The sequence below is a fragment of the Crinia signifera genome, chromosome 19 (genome assembly GCF_055691185.1).
Source record: "Crinia signifera chromosome 19, ASM5569118v1, whole genome shotgun sequence".
In the NCBI taxonomy this organism is placed as follows: Eukaryota; Metazoa; Chordata; class Amphibia; order Anura; family Myobatrachidae; genus Crinia; species Crinia signifera.
Genome location: NC_139226.1, coordinates 48,698,000 through 48,710,062, shown reverse-complemented (window position 1 = coordinate 48,710,062; position 12,063 = coordinate 48,698,000). Strand labels below are relative to the sequence as shown.

At 46.3% G+C, this 12,063-nt stretch overlaps 2 protein-coding genes across 4 annotated transcripts in view; one reads left to right on the top strand and one right to left on the bottom strand.

The window, feature by feature from the left end:
* RPL28 (ribosomal protein L28) overlaps nucleotides 1-12,063 on the top strand; it is a 147,486-nt gene that overhangs the window by 27,545 nt on the left and 107,878 nt on the right. The window lies entirely within an intron of this gene.
* Nucleotides 1-12,063, bottom strand: part of LOC146042510 (germ cell-specific gene 1-like protein) — a 42,800-nt gene that overhangs the window by 16,888 nt on the left and 13,849 nt on the right. The window contains exons 1-2 of one of the 3 annotated variants that reach the window (XM_083162547.1): nucleotides 4,876-7,354; nucleotides 3,014-3,326 (exon numbers count right to left, since the gene is read on the bottom strand). The exons of 1 other annotated variant lie outside the window; for it this stretch is intronic. The gene's annotated coding sequence lies outside the window, so the exon portion shown is untranslated. Of the gene's footprint in view, nucleotides 1-3,013; nucleotides 3,327-4,875; nucleotides 7,355-12,063 lie in introns of those variants that run through there. One more of the 3 variants, XM_083162546.1, reaches the window with a different exon arrangement.

Sequence of the window (12,063 nt, the reverse complement as noted above, 5' to 3'; positions counted from 1 at the left end):
CAGGTTAACATCCTGGTGAATGGGATGCCAGCAGTTAAAATGCAGATGCCAGCATCCCAACGTCCGTCCAGAAGACGGCGCCACAATCTCGACATCAATTAGAATGCCCGGAGTCCCAAATGCCGTCTTCCCGAATAATAGTGTGCAGACGGGTTAATGTTAGGACAGGAGGTTAGGTTTAGGCAATAGCGGGGGACTTAGGGTTAGGCTTAAGCTGTGTGTTTGTGGAGGGGGGGAGAAACATTTAGCCTCTAGGCTAGGGAAGCAAGGCTTAGGCACAAGCAGGGAGGGTTAGGGTTAGGCTGCAAGGGGGAAATTAGACTGTGGGGATAACAAGGGTCACCTATGGCAGGAGTTGGGATCCAACTCCAGCCGTAGGTGAACAGTCTCCTCCACACTGCCTTAAGGACCTCCCTGCTAGGGGCACCTAATGTCAAAGTCCTAGCCAGTAATTGCAAGGTGTTATCAACAGCCACAGTGGCTCAGGGCATCCTTAAATTGGGCATCTCACCTACTGGTCAGGACACCAATCCCATCAGGTTCCCAAACTCCCCTTCCACCTGTCTGCCCATCTACCTGCCTTCTTGCCGGCTGGGAAAAGCTACCTGGGACTTGTCTTGCTGTGTTCTGTACATGGCTGGGTCCTCAGTGCATGTGCAGTCAGGTCCTACACAATATCTTGGTGGACTACACTTCTTCCCAATACTGAGGAGAGGCTGGCTTTTTGTATTTCATTGCTGGACAGGTAAGTCTTTTCTAATGTCTTCTTTGAACTACTATATATCCTATCCATATGGTGGAATATATAGTGATAATGCTCACTGTAGCTTCTATATGAATTGACCCCTTAGGAGTGGGAAGTGGGTGACGTCACTGTATATGCACTTTATAGTTTTGTTGTGGCATTACCGATATAGTTAACAATATTGGTGGTGCCTGGGATCTCTAAATGTGTACCCAGCTTTAGAGTCGTGAAACCTAGCTTGATACTCAGAAATATTCTAGTACATAAGAAGGAACCCTGACAGGCTGGGGGGGGAATTTGTGGATTATGTTAGGGCTTCTCTAGAGTACCCTAATTGTGAAGCCTGTGTGTTGCCTTCTGAAACCTAAGAATTGCCAAGCTGGCACGCTGTCAACATGCTACAAATAAAGAACCAGACTTTGTTTCAATCCAGTCTACAGTATGGGATTCCCACAGCTGATACTAATTACCAAATGCCAGCGCTTGTTTGAAGTAACTGACAAGGAGGGCAAATTCTCACTTTCCCATAGTATTTTTAATAGATTTTTTTCTGTGATAATTACGATACCCTGACATAGCTGACTGTGAATCCTGCCTCCTGCACAGCTTTCCATGCCCGTTGACAAATAAAGCAGTGCAGGGAACAAGCCAGTGTGATCAGCTATGTATGTCCAATGTATGTCCGATAGACACACATAAGCTGATCCCTGTGAACAAAAGTGCAGAAAAGTGATGCTGCGATACGACGAGGCCGGGCATGCACAGCACATACTTTGGGATTATTCTTGAAAAATACCCTACTGAGATTGCGGAGGAGATTTGCAGGGACAGAGCTCTGTCTGCATGAGATAATGGATACATCCCTGTGACCAATGATCACATTGTGGATTGGATTTTATCACAGCACATGCGAACCCTCAAATGCGAATGGTGATAAATCGGCCCCAAAGTAATGTAGACGTATTAAAATTACACTTCAAGGTAAGTGTATGAATAGGGAATGGGATGTTTGACTGATAAGCAGGATAAAGTAAACAAAGATTATAATTTAAATCAGGCCCCCCTCCTGGCCACCGGAAAAGGTGGGTAAGCACCCCTCATCTTTTCTGAACCCTTGCAGCTCAGTCAATTGCCATCAATCGCTGAGCTTTGAGGGAAGGCGTGGGGAAAATTATGTATTTTGTCTGAAATGGGGGTGGGGCTTGATGATATCACAGTCCGTCCCCACCCCCAAAGTGCAGATTGATGTCGTCTCTATGGGTTTCTCCCAGAGAGGAGCAAGATAATGTAAGTAAGTATTATGCAGACTCATATTACATAACTGCCGATAGCTCTCCAGTTAAATGTCTATGAGATATGTGCTTTGGAGTTTGAATCCCCTGCAGGATGAACGGTGATGTGTGTATTATAATAATAATAACAACAATACTAATAATAATTGTATTTATATAGCTCTCTTTCCAATAGGACTCAAGGCGCTTAACAGACAGAATGAATGTACTACGGTACAGAAACAGTGAAGTACAGTAAATCTTTTCATAAACTATACTTAAAGGAATTATGGAAAAGCTTAAGTAAACAGGAAAGTCTTGAGTTTGTTTTTGAAGGATTCTAAATTTCAATGGCCCGGGGCAGTGAATGGGATTGCAGCGGGACCAATAGTGGAATAAGCCATATACAGTATATATATATATATATATATATATATATATATATATATATATATATATATATATATACACTGGCTCTCCGAGTACCTGTGCTACACAGCGTTTTCCCACTTGAGAGGATGTATCCACATTGGTGACAGGAGAAATTTATAGCCAACCACCGTCTTGCTGACATGTTATGATTATTTTTAATCATTTGTAAAATAGGTGGTCCAAAAACTATCTTCATTCATTACTGCAACCAATACTTTGCTCTAAAGGACATACCACCCTCCATTCCTACTAGAGGATCTATTACCTCTAGAGATTTATTCATTGCCCCTGATGAAGTCCTGAAGGACGAAACGCGTTGGTATGCGGATTGATCTTTTATGTGACACCTTTGAAAATGCTGATGAAATTACACATATTGGAAAATTTCAAATAAATGGCCATTTGCTTTTATCTATTATCGATTTACTGAATTTTAACAGTCATTTAAAAAAAAAATTGGCATTGGTGAAACAGCGCACCTCTATTCTGTATATATATATGATAAATGATAAATGTATGTTTAGATGGAGTGTATCTACTGGAAAACATCATATAATTGACTTACCTGTGGTCTGATGTAACAGTGCATCAAAGTTATCTACATCTTTGATTTTTATCTCAATTTAAAATGATCTTTAAAACCAGATTTGAGTGGCGTCACATTATCCTGTAGCTCTTTTCTGCTGCCCTGGAAGACTGAACAAAACTAAAGTTGCTTCTTGACTGTCTATTTGGAAGCTGGAGACATTTATCAGTTCAGTTTGCGAGTGACCGTAGTTGGAGCTCTCACATATTCTTCACTACAGTAGAACTTGTCAGGCAGCCAAGACTAATGATAACATCGCAGCTTCTCTGCAGGACTAGTGCTGCAGGAGACTCTACATAAGCATAAGGGGAAGTAAAAATGAATATTAATGCTTGCAAATCGCCTTAAATGCTGCGGAATACAAATATTATAACAGATAAAACTCCAGCAGTTCTTTCTGCATAGCAAACACATCCCTGCTCGGAGGACATAGCACACAGAGACAATCGCTGCCACATTAGCATTGAAATGAACAATAGGCAAGGAGGAGAGGTCGCCATTAGGAGAAACATTTACATGGTTCAATGGGAAACAGTATGACAACAAAATCCCAGAAACCCATGTAGTGCTCTAAATATAAAGTGGGTAAAGCAATCAATCTAAGGGGTTGGCAAACTTCCATAAGTATTAAACTGCTTAGGCATAGCCTGTGGTCATGCCAAGTGGTGTACAGGGCCGTCTTCTGACCCGATACAGTGCTAGGTGCATAATTTTACAGCATTTAATTCTGCTTAATGATAATTATTTTTGCTAGCTTAAATGCAAAGTACATAAATATAACTCCCACCAGCTCCAATATTGTGGTGGCTTAGACGCTTGGGATTAGCTCCAGATTCTTGTCAGTGTTTAATTTATGACTTCCAGATATAATAGTACATGCGGTGAAGTTGTTTGTATCCAGAAAAACTCTTTTCCTACATATCTCTAGTTTTTCGAAAAATATTTTGCTGCATTTATAGGAAAGCAAAGACTTTAACAGGTACCTTTTTGCACATAGCAGTCTTGTCTACAGTAACTAAGGGGTCTATTTACTAATTAGCCTTGAAGAGATGAACAGGTAGGAAATACCAGCCAATCAGATCCTGTTATCTTTTAAACCCAGCCTGTGATATGTCAGATAGGAGCTGATTGGATGCTCGTTTATCTCTGTCCACTTTATCTATCTCTCTGAAGCTTACCAGATAGACCCCTGAGTACCATTAATCTGCCTAATACTACATTATGAGGTTCAGTGATGCTTTATAACACATGAAATGCTGACAGAAAAGGCAGTTTCTTAGTACAAATAGCATGCAGTCTGGGGACTATGTAAAAACCGGACTCGGAAAAGACCCCAGACCACCGGACCGGACATCAAAATCTGTCTGGGGGGTGTTCCGTCCTGGGGGTGTCTTGTCCGGGGGCATGCCTGTGATAGCTATCACCAAGGACATGGGGAAGGGGAGATTACAGCCTCCCCGTGTGCTCCGGACCATTCCAGTTTTTGCTATATGCCCGGACCATACAGTGAGGCTTTATTCTCCCCCTTCTCCTCTCCCTGGTGACAGCTGTCACGTGAACCCCCCCCCGGACAGGACCCCCCCAGGTCAGGACACCCCCCAGAACGGACACTACAAGCTCCTGACTGCAAATTTTGATGTCCGGCGGTCCGGGGTTTTGTCTGGGTCCAGTTTTTACCCATACCCTGCAGTCTGCTGTATTTGGGTTTCTATGGATTTTCTTATTTAAAAACAAAAAAGTTTATACCTTGATATATCTTAACTATACATATAATCTCAATACATAAATGATGTTGATCTTATGGCTTTTGCCTGATTATCCTAATTTGTCAAGTTACTCACCGCAAGCTTCAAGAAACATGGATAAGCCTCATCTACCAAAGGAGTTAAGTCTTCTCCGAAGCAGGACAAATGACTGCGAGCTCGTAGCCTGTAAGGCAGCTGACATGCTAGAATTCTGCAGCAAGCATTTTAGGCAGGCCAGCAACCCACTCACTCCCCTTCCAATAGTGACTGGCACAGCATTTGTTATTGTGCCTCAGCAGTACAATGATTACAATTTCGCACCTCCCGCGCAAGACAGACTCCTTCACTCTGTGGCTCATCCACATATTGTAAACACATGAGGGAATACAACATCTAGCGGATGATTCACAGGGCAAAGAAATATAGACAACATTGCACAAACAGAGGCACTGGTTAAAGTTTATGAAATTCATATAGTGATGACTCAAGATGCAGGGAAGGGATTGGAGGCCTATATAACAAGTGTTCCGGCATTGCAGATCATGCGAAAACTGCCGTCTCCACATGAGTTTAGTATCTCAGCAATTTACTGTGAGGAAGGAGACCACAGTCATTTAGAGATGACCATAATTGCCATTGCCATCAATGGTTGCCATCAATGGGAACTGGCTATAGTGGCATACTATGCAATGGTTGACTATCGATGTTTTACCTATTGATGGTCTTCCATTTTCTTTGACTGATTGGCCTGTGTTGGGGGCGGAGCTATGCTCCTTGTTCTGGCCCCTTGGCGAAAAAAAAAACTATTTGTTTATGCTTGACATCGATGGGGGAAACCATCTAGTTCTCCCCATCGATTGAAAAACTATTCTAAATCGGCCATAAACCATCAATGACTTTGAATCAATGATGGTCGATGGCCATCCCTATAGTCCCTATGTTTTTGAAAATTACTAAGGTTCAGACCTGGCTTGCCTACTCAGAGCCATAGAAAGCTTTCCCAGGCCCCAGTAATTAGATGCCTCTTGGCTAATTGTGGTGCTGAAGCCATGTAACTGTCTAATATAACTTTGGAATTACTTCTTTATGTGACATGTAGTAGTGCCAATCTTCAAGGGGGATGCCACGTGCCCCTCAGATCCAGGTAGGGGTGTGATCGTTGAAATTACTGCAGACAGTTGAGGCTGCTGCTCTCAGTCTTTCTGAATCTAAAGCAGGGTTGGACTGGCCCATCGGGGAACAGGGGCATACCCTCCAACTGTACTTTTTTGGCAGGTACAGTACCATTTTTATGGCTGTACCTTTTTTGGGGACTCCAACTGCCAATTGTAAGTATAGGAATGAGGATATGGCCCTTTACCAGTGACCACGCCCCCTTTCCGAATCTAAACCGTTTTTTGCTCTTCAGATGTTGTAGGGTATGTAGGAGAAACCCCTGGAGGGCCCCACTGCCTGTGGGCCCACCTCCTTGTCTATGGATCAGGTTCCAGACTCTATAGTGTACTTAATTTATACAACATACATATGTTACATTATTCTGCACAGGAGTATGGTGGTACATTTCCTGTATGCACTAGCAGTGTTTACTGCATGTGTTTCTGTCAATGGGCCCAGACCATTCACTCTGTAATAACCAAACCTCTGTGGTGGCTGGCCACACCCCCACTGAAGCATGGCCACACCCTTATGCATGGGCCGGTAACACTACATTCCCCTGGTGGGCCCTTCGTGCCTCACTCCTACACTGATGTACCGCAGTTCAGCACACAGCAGTGTGCTAGGGAAAGAGGCTGCTGCTGGCTGACAACAAGTAAGGGGAAAGGGTGCCTGCAGACCCAGGATCCTGACAGGCTCCTCCAACAAGCCCAGGCACAGGTAACTACTACCCCTCCCCCCCTCAGCCTTACAGTGCACATGTTGTCCCATACATGTGCAGTAGACTAGCTAGGTCTTAAACCAGCATACGCTATCGCTTTACACATTGCTCTATGCTAGGAGAGCCATTTATCGGTGTCACTGCCCCGTGGGAGGCATCAGATAATTAGTCTTAACACTTGAGAAGGTGTAGCATCAGTGGTGTATTTATAATGAGGGTGTACACTGCACACTCTGCACCCAATTTTTAAATACTTAACCTCCAGCTCCAGCGGCGGAGGCAGCAGCGCTGTAGAAATCACCAAAAGTATGGCTGCCGTGCCATATTTCTGATGATCTGCACATGGCAATGGATTCTCAGTGCTCTGGTGCTCAGACTCGCAATGATGCTGGTGCGGATATCGCAATGTCCGTCACACTTAGACCCTACTACTATACACTACTCTCAGCAGAGAGGAGGGGGTACGGCCGGAGGAGGCTGCACAAGGGTATCCTCCTCTTTTAAAACGCCCCTATGTGGCCTGGTCTAAAAACAATAAAAAATTGTTGGCAGAGTATACAGCGGTGCTTGTGGTGTTGTTAGACGACACACGTTTTTGGAATCTTAACCAGGAACTGTGGTTTATTGTAGTAATATGCATAGAGGTCACAGAAGTTACAGTTTGCGTGCGGGGAGGAAATCATTCGATGGTCACGACTATCAAATGATTTCTAATGTAGGGTACACACCAGGGCGAGCGGGTCGTCAGTGTCTCGTCCGACCCGCTCACGGTGACGCGGGGGGGGCACGACCCGCTCACGATGTGCACCGTGAGCGGGTCCGATCCGATGGCGACCCGCACCTGGCTGTATGGTCGTCATTGAGATCCTACCTGCAGCAGGTAGGATCTCAATAACGACCGACCGACCCGCGGGACCGCGCATCGGATCGGTATCGGTCCACACCAGGAAAGAAAAGGGCCCAATCAGCACACAATCTACATCCAATTGGTCGGTATTGGATCTAGATTGAGGGGATCGGGCCCTAGTCGTCCTGGTGTGTACCCAGCATAAGTTGCACGCAAATCTAAGACAATCTCTGGTGTCTTCGGTTTGCGTGCTCCCTGTACGGGAAGAGAGCGGGCAGCTGACATCCGGTGATGTCAGCTGGCCGCCCCCGGCACCTGCGTCAATGCCAAATTTCCATGGGAATGCCCAGCATTTTCATGGGAACACCTCCACCCCACGGGCCCCGCCAGCACTTCTACGTGCGAATGGGATGGCGAAATATCAATTTGCCGTGCCTCCTCTCACCAAGCGGCTGCATATGCGCATAAACGGTCAATTAACATTAACCTGTGCGACCGTGCTGGGGGGCGAGCAAACCAAAATAACCTACAATTTGTGTAGCTCTGTCAAAATAGAAGTAAACAAGTGAACACAATAAATAAGCAATATTTACATGGATTATAAAACCGCAACACTTCTTTTATATATTATTTAATTTCAACTCCTACTTCCATTACAGTCTGGGCGATGTGTCATGCAATATGTGATATGATGAAAGGTTCTCTCAGTATGAAAACAAACATTACAGAGAGAAGAATCTATGATGAGGGTCTGGCTGGAGACAGGGATGACTCAGTGTTCCCTCTGGAATTTGTACAACGCTGATTTTATTTTCCATGTCTCAAGCACTTTTATCTAAACAAAAGAAAGAGAAAGCTGCTAATATTTGAAAATATGACGTACGTATGCATGGATTGCTAAGAAAGAATTAAGTCATAGTTTTAAAATTTGCTAGAGAAATGCACTTTAATATTCATGTCAGACGCAAGCAACCGATGTTTCGATGTGCGATGCTTTGCGCTGGGAGTCCTCAACAAATTTGCACACAAGAACTGTGGATTTTGTTGAGCGATCCTGAGAGGTAACAGGAGGCTAGCAAGGCAGGGGTCATCACTGAGAGCAGCTGCATTTAAACATGCAGTAGCACTAGAACTGGATGCAGTGGTGAAACACAGGTGCTGCAGACCGCACCATTGCTTGGGGGAGCCAGCGCCAGCAGGGTTTGCAGGGCGTAGCTGAAAATACCTGAGCTACCGTGTAGTGCTGAGCAGCTCAGGGGAGAGGTGGGAGCCGGACTGGGGGGACTTCCCCCTCCATCCCTCCCTGGCAGCAGCACACACCTACAGCATGTGCTGTGCTGACAGCAGGCTCAGCATGAGAGTCTCACTTACAGCATCAGAGCTCATGCTGAGCATGCTGTCAGCACATGCTGTAGGTGTGCTGCTGCTGAGGAGGGGGGAAATAACCCACCCCCCTCCACTTTAGAGTGTTTTTTCACCCCCTAAACATTTTGGGTGGCCTAATTGCGGGAAGTGACCACGCCTCCCAAAATTAGGCCATGTCACCAACATTTTACCGGGGCCCTACATACCTCTCGGCGGCCCTGCCCAGATGTTACCTGAGGTAAGCGCGGAAGTTGTTAGACGCCCTTACAGCATGTTTGTAGTTATTTCTCTGTAATTTAGTTTGGTGTAGGTTATTTTATTTTAGCTGCAGTGGACTGTGATCAAGGCATAATTTCAAGGATTTTTTTCGATTTTGAATGATCCCCGGAGAAAGGCATTTATTGGTCATCGCGGTGCTTAAGATGCGGATTCCATTCCCTGTTCTGGACTGGCTAATGGACCTGTGGCTGAGCCTGCCTATTCCATCTGACCTAGCTGCTTGCCACTGTGGGGCCAGGGCCAGCGCTACCCACTCAGCAGGTCCTGCAAAGCAGGGAGGCGCCATGCTGAAAAGGCGCTGTCTCCCTCCCTGCTCTGCTAAAGCTGCCTCAGCCCTCACTGTCACTGCCTCCTGCACGCCACCCGCAGCGCCTGTCTGACAGTGGGCAGCAGTATGGAGAGGCTGAGCAGCTCCCTGCACTGCGCACACACTGTCCTCCTCCTGCGACCTGCCCCCTCTTCCTCACGGACACTTGCACTGAGGCATGTAGCGCTGTCTGTGAATGCCTGGATTACATGTCATGTCCGGATCCGCCCCCTACCCATTGCTCCCTGCGCCTGTCAGCTGTCAAGAAAATGATGAACAGGCAGCAGCGCCACCTCCCCTTCCTTCCCTCTTCTCAGTGTGCTGTGCCAGTGCCACTGCCAGTACTCAACACTCCGCCCCCTCTATCTCCTCCCCTCTTTTTCCATCTCCTGCATCTCTCCCCTCCTTTCCCCCTCAGTCACAAGAGGGGTGTAATGGCATCCTCAGCGTCCTGCCTACGCAGATAGAATAGGAGGGACTGCACAAGAGTTAAACAGTAAAAGAACATAGAGTTTTTATTATACATGTTTATAACAATTTTTTTTATAATTGTAGATTTTTTTATATTAATTTAGACACTTTTTAAATAATGGGCTGGGTTATGTGCCTAAAGGTGGCCATACATGCTGGAATTGGGCATCACATCGCACAGTACAAAAAGTATGTGCTGCACATTCTTTTTGTATTGCTTTCGGATTGCATCGCACACACATTGCATACATGCTGTGCGATGCGATCTAGCCTGTAACGTTTAGTTTTAGTGCTTTCAACATTTTGCGGACACAGCACTGAGATGGTGTATGCATACATGTACATGCAACCGAGATCCTCAATAGGATCGCATGTTGCATACACTCCAACAATCAGGCTGCAGCTTGTTGCAATAGCAATGTGAAAGGGCGCAAAATGTATGGTTTGCAGGAGGGTGCCGGACACCCTAGCAACGGCCCTGTGTGGGGCCATCTTTTATGCTGTTTTATCACCTACATTTGTAAGTGAGGACGATTATGTGCTTTTAACTGAAGATAATTTGCACTATTCTTGTTTTCTATTATACCACCCTTATCACAAGCATTGTGAGAATGGGTGGTTATCGTTTCAGGTATCCAATCCTGAATACTGAGATAATTCAGTGTCCATGCATTGAAATACGGTGACTGAATTTATTCTATATGTTGTAACGGTTATACACCGGGCACTTTGTGTTATACACCTTCTTATTTTTTCTCTAGTACTTTTGGGGTATCTTTCTGGATGTTTACCCTTTGGGGTACATATACTTAGCTGCACAGTGTTTTAATCGCACACTATTGTTGTCACTCCATTTTCCATATTGCAGTGGACGCTCGCCATGCTTCGAGCCCGCTGCGCTGGCCAGGGCCACCAACAGGGGGGTGCCAGGGGTACAACTGTCCCGGGCCCCCAGCCTCTGGAGGGGCCCGGGCAGCTGCTCACAGTGGCACGGCACCACCACCACCCCCCTGCACCTGCACAATACACAGTGCAGCCTGCAGAGCGCCGAGCTTAGGATACAGAGGGGCTCGGCGCTCTGCAGGCTGCACTGTGCAGTGAGCACTGACACCACCGCTGGTAAGTAATTGGGGGGTTGAGGCTGGGTGCCGGCATGCGAGGGGGGGGGTGTGCCGGCATGCAAGGGGGGGGCCCGGGCTGAAGGTCAGGTCAGTCCCAGGCCCCAACATTACTAGTGGCGGCCCTGGCGCTGGCCACTGGTTGATATCCCCCCTCCAGGTATACATGGACCCAGAACATGATGGCAAAGATCCTCCCAGTGAAGGGAATCTAGCTGCCACAGAGACAGAATGGCGCCGCTGTAAGTGGGCATCTCAGTTGGCTCAAAATAGGTTGTGTTATTAGCATAACTAGGCATCGGGGATGCAACATGTGCAATATCAGAACAGTATGATCAGGGGCGGATTTAGGGGTGAGGGCGCCCCTAGGCACAACAATAAGGGGTGAGGGCAACCCTAGGCACAACAATAAGGGGTGAGGGCAACCCTAGGCACAACAATAACGCCCCCCCCCCCCCTAATTGTATTATTTTCCATCCATTCGCAGCTGTGCGAGCGTACGTGGGGGGCGTATCGGCATTTGGCAGGTGGCGTCTGGTGGATTAGCAAGGCTGCAAATTCGCAGCCTTGAGAATCAACCAGAATAACCCCCTTGGTGTAGCTAAATAGTTACTGCACGGCATATATTTCCCCAGCAAGCTTCTGTATGCCATCAGCAGCGCCCTTCAGCTGACTTAGAACGCCTTATATGAAATGCGTCAGTAGGGTATTGTTGACGGCAGACAGAATGATGCTTGCAATAACCTTACAGGAATGAGAGGCGCTGGTCGCGTGTCCCTACATGAGAGATAATAACATACTCACAGACGGCAGGACTCTGCTTCAGGGAAGAGAGCAGCCACAGGCAATAATCTAATGCTTTGCTGCTGAAATTAATAACTGAACTCTGGGACTCATTATTTCACCCTGCTATGGGGTTTCAATCACTTCTAATTACACTGCTGCTGTATTATCTGGAGTTCCCTGGAGGATTTTTAGATATTTTCTGTATAGAGTAAGACCAGCCCTTATACTTTAGGGA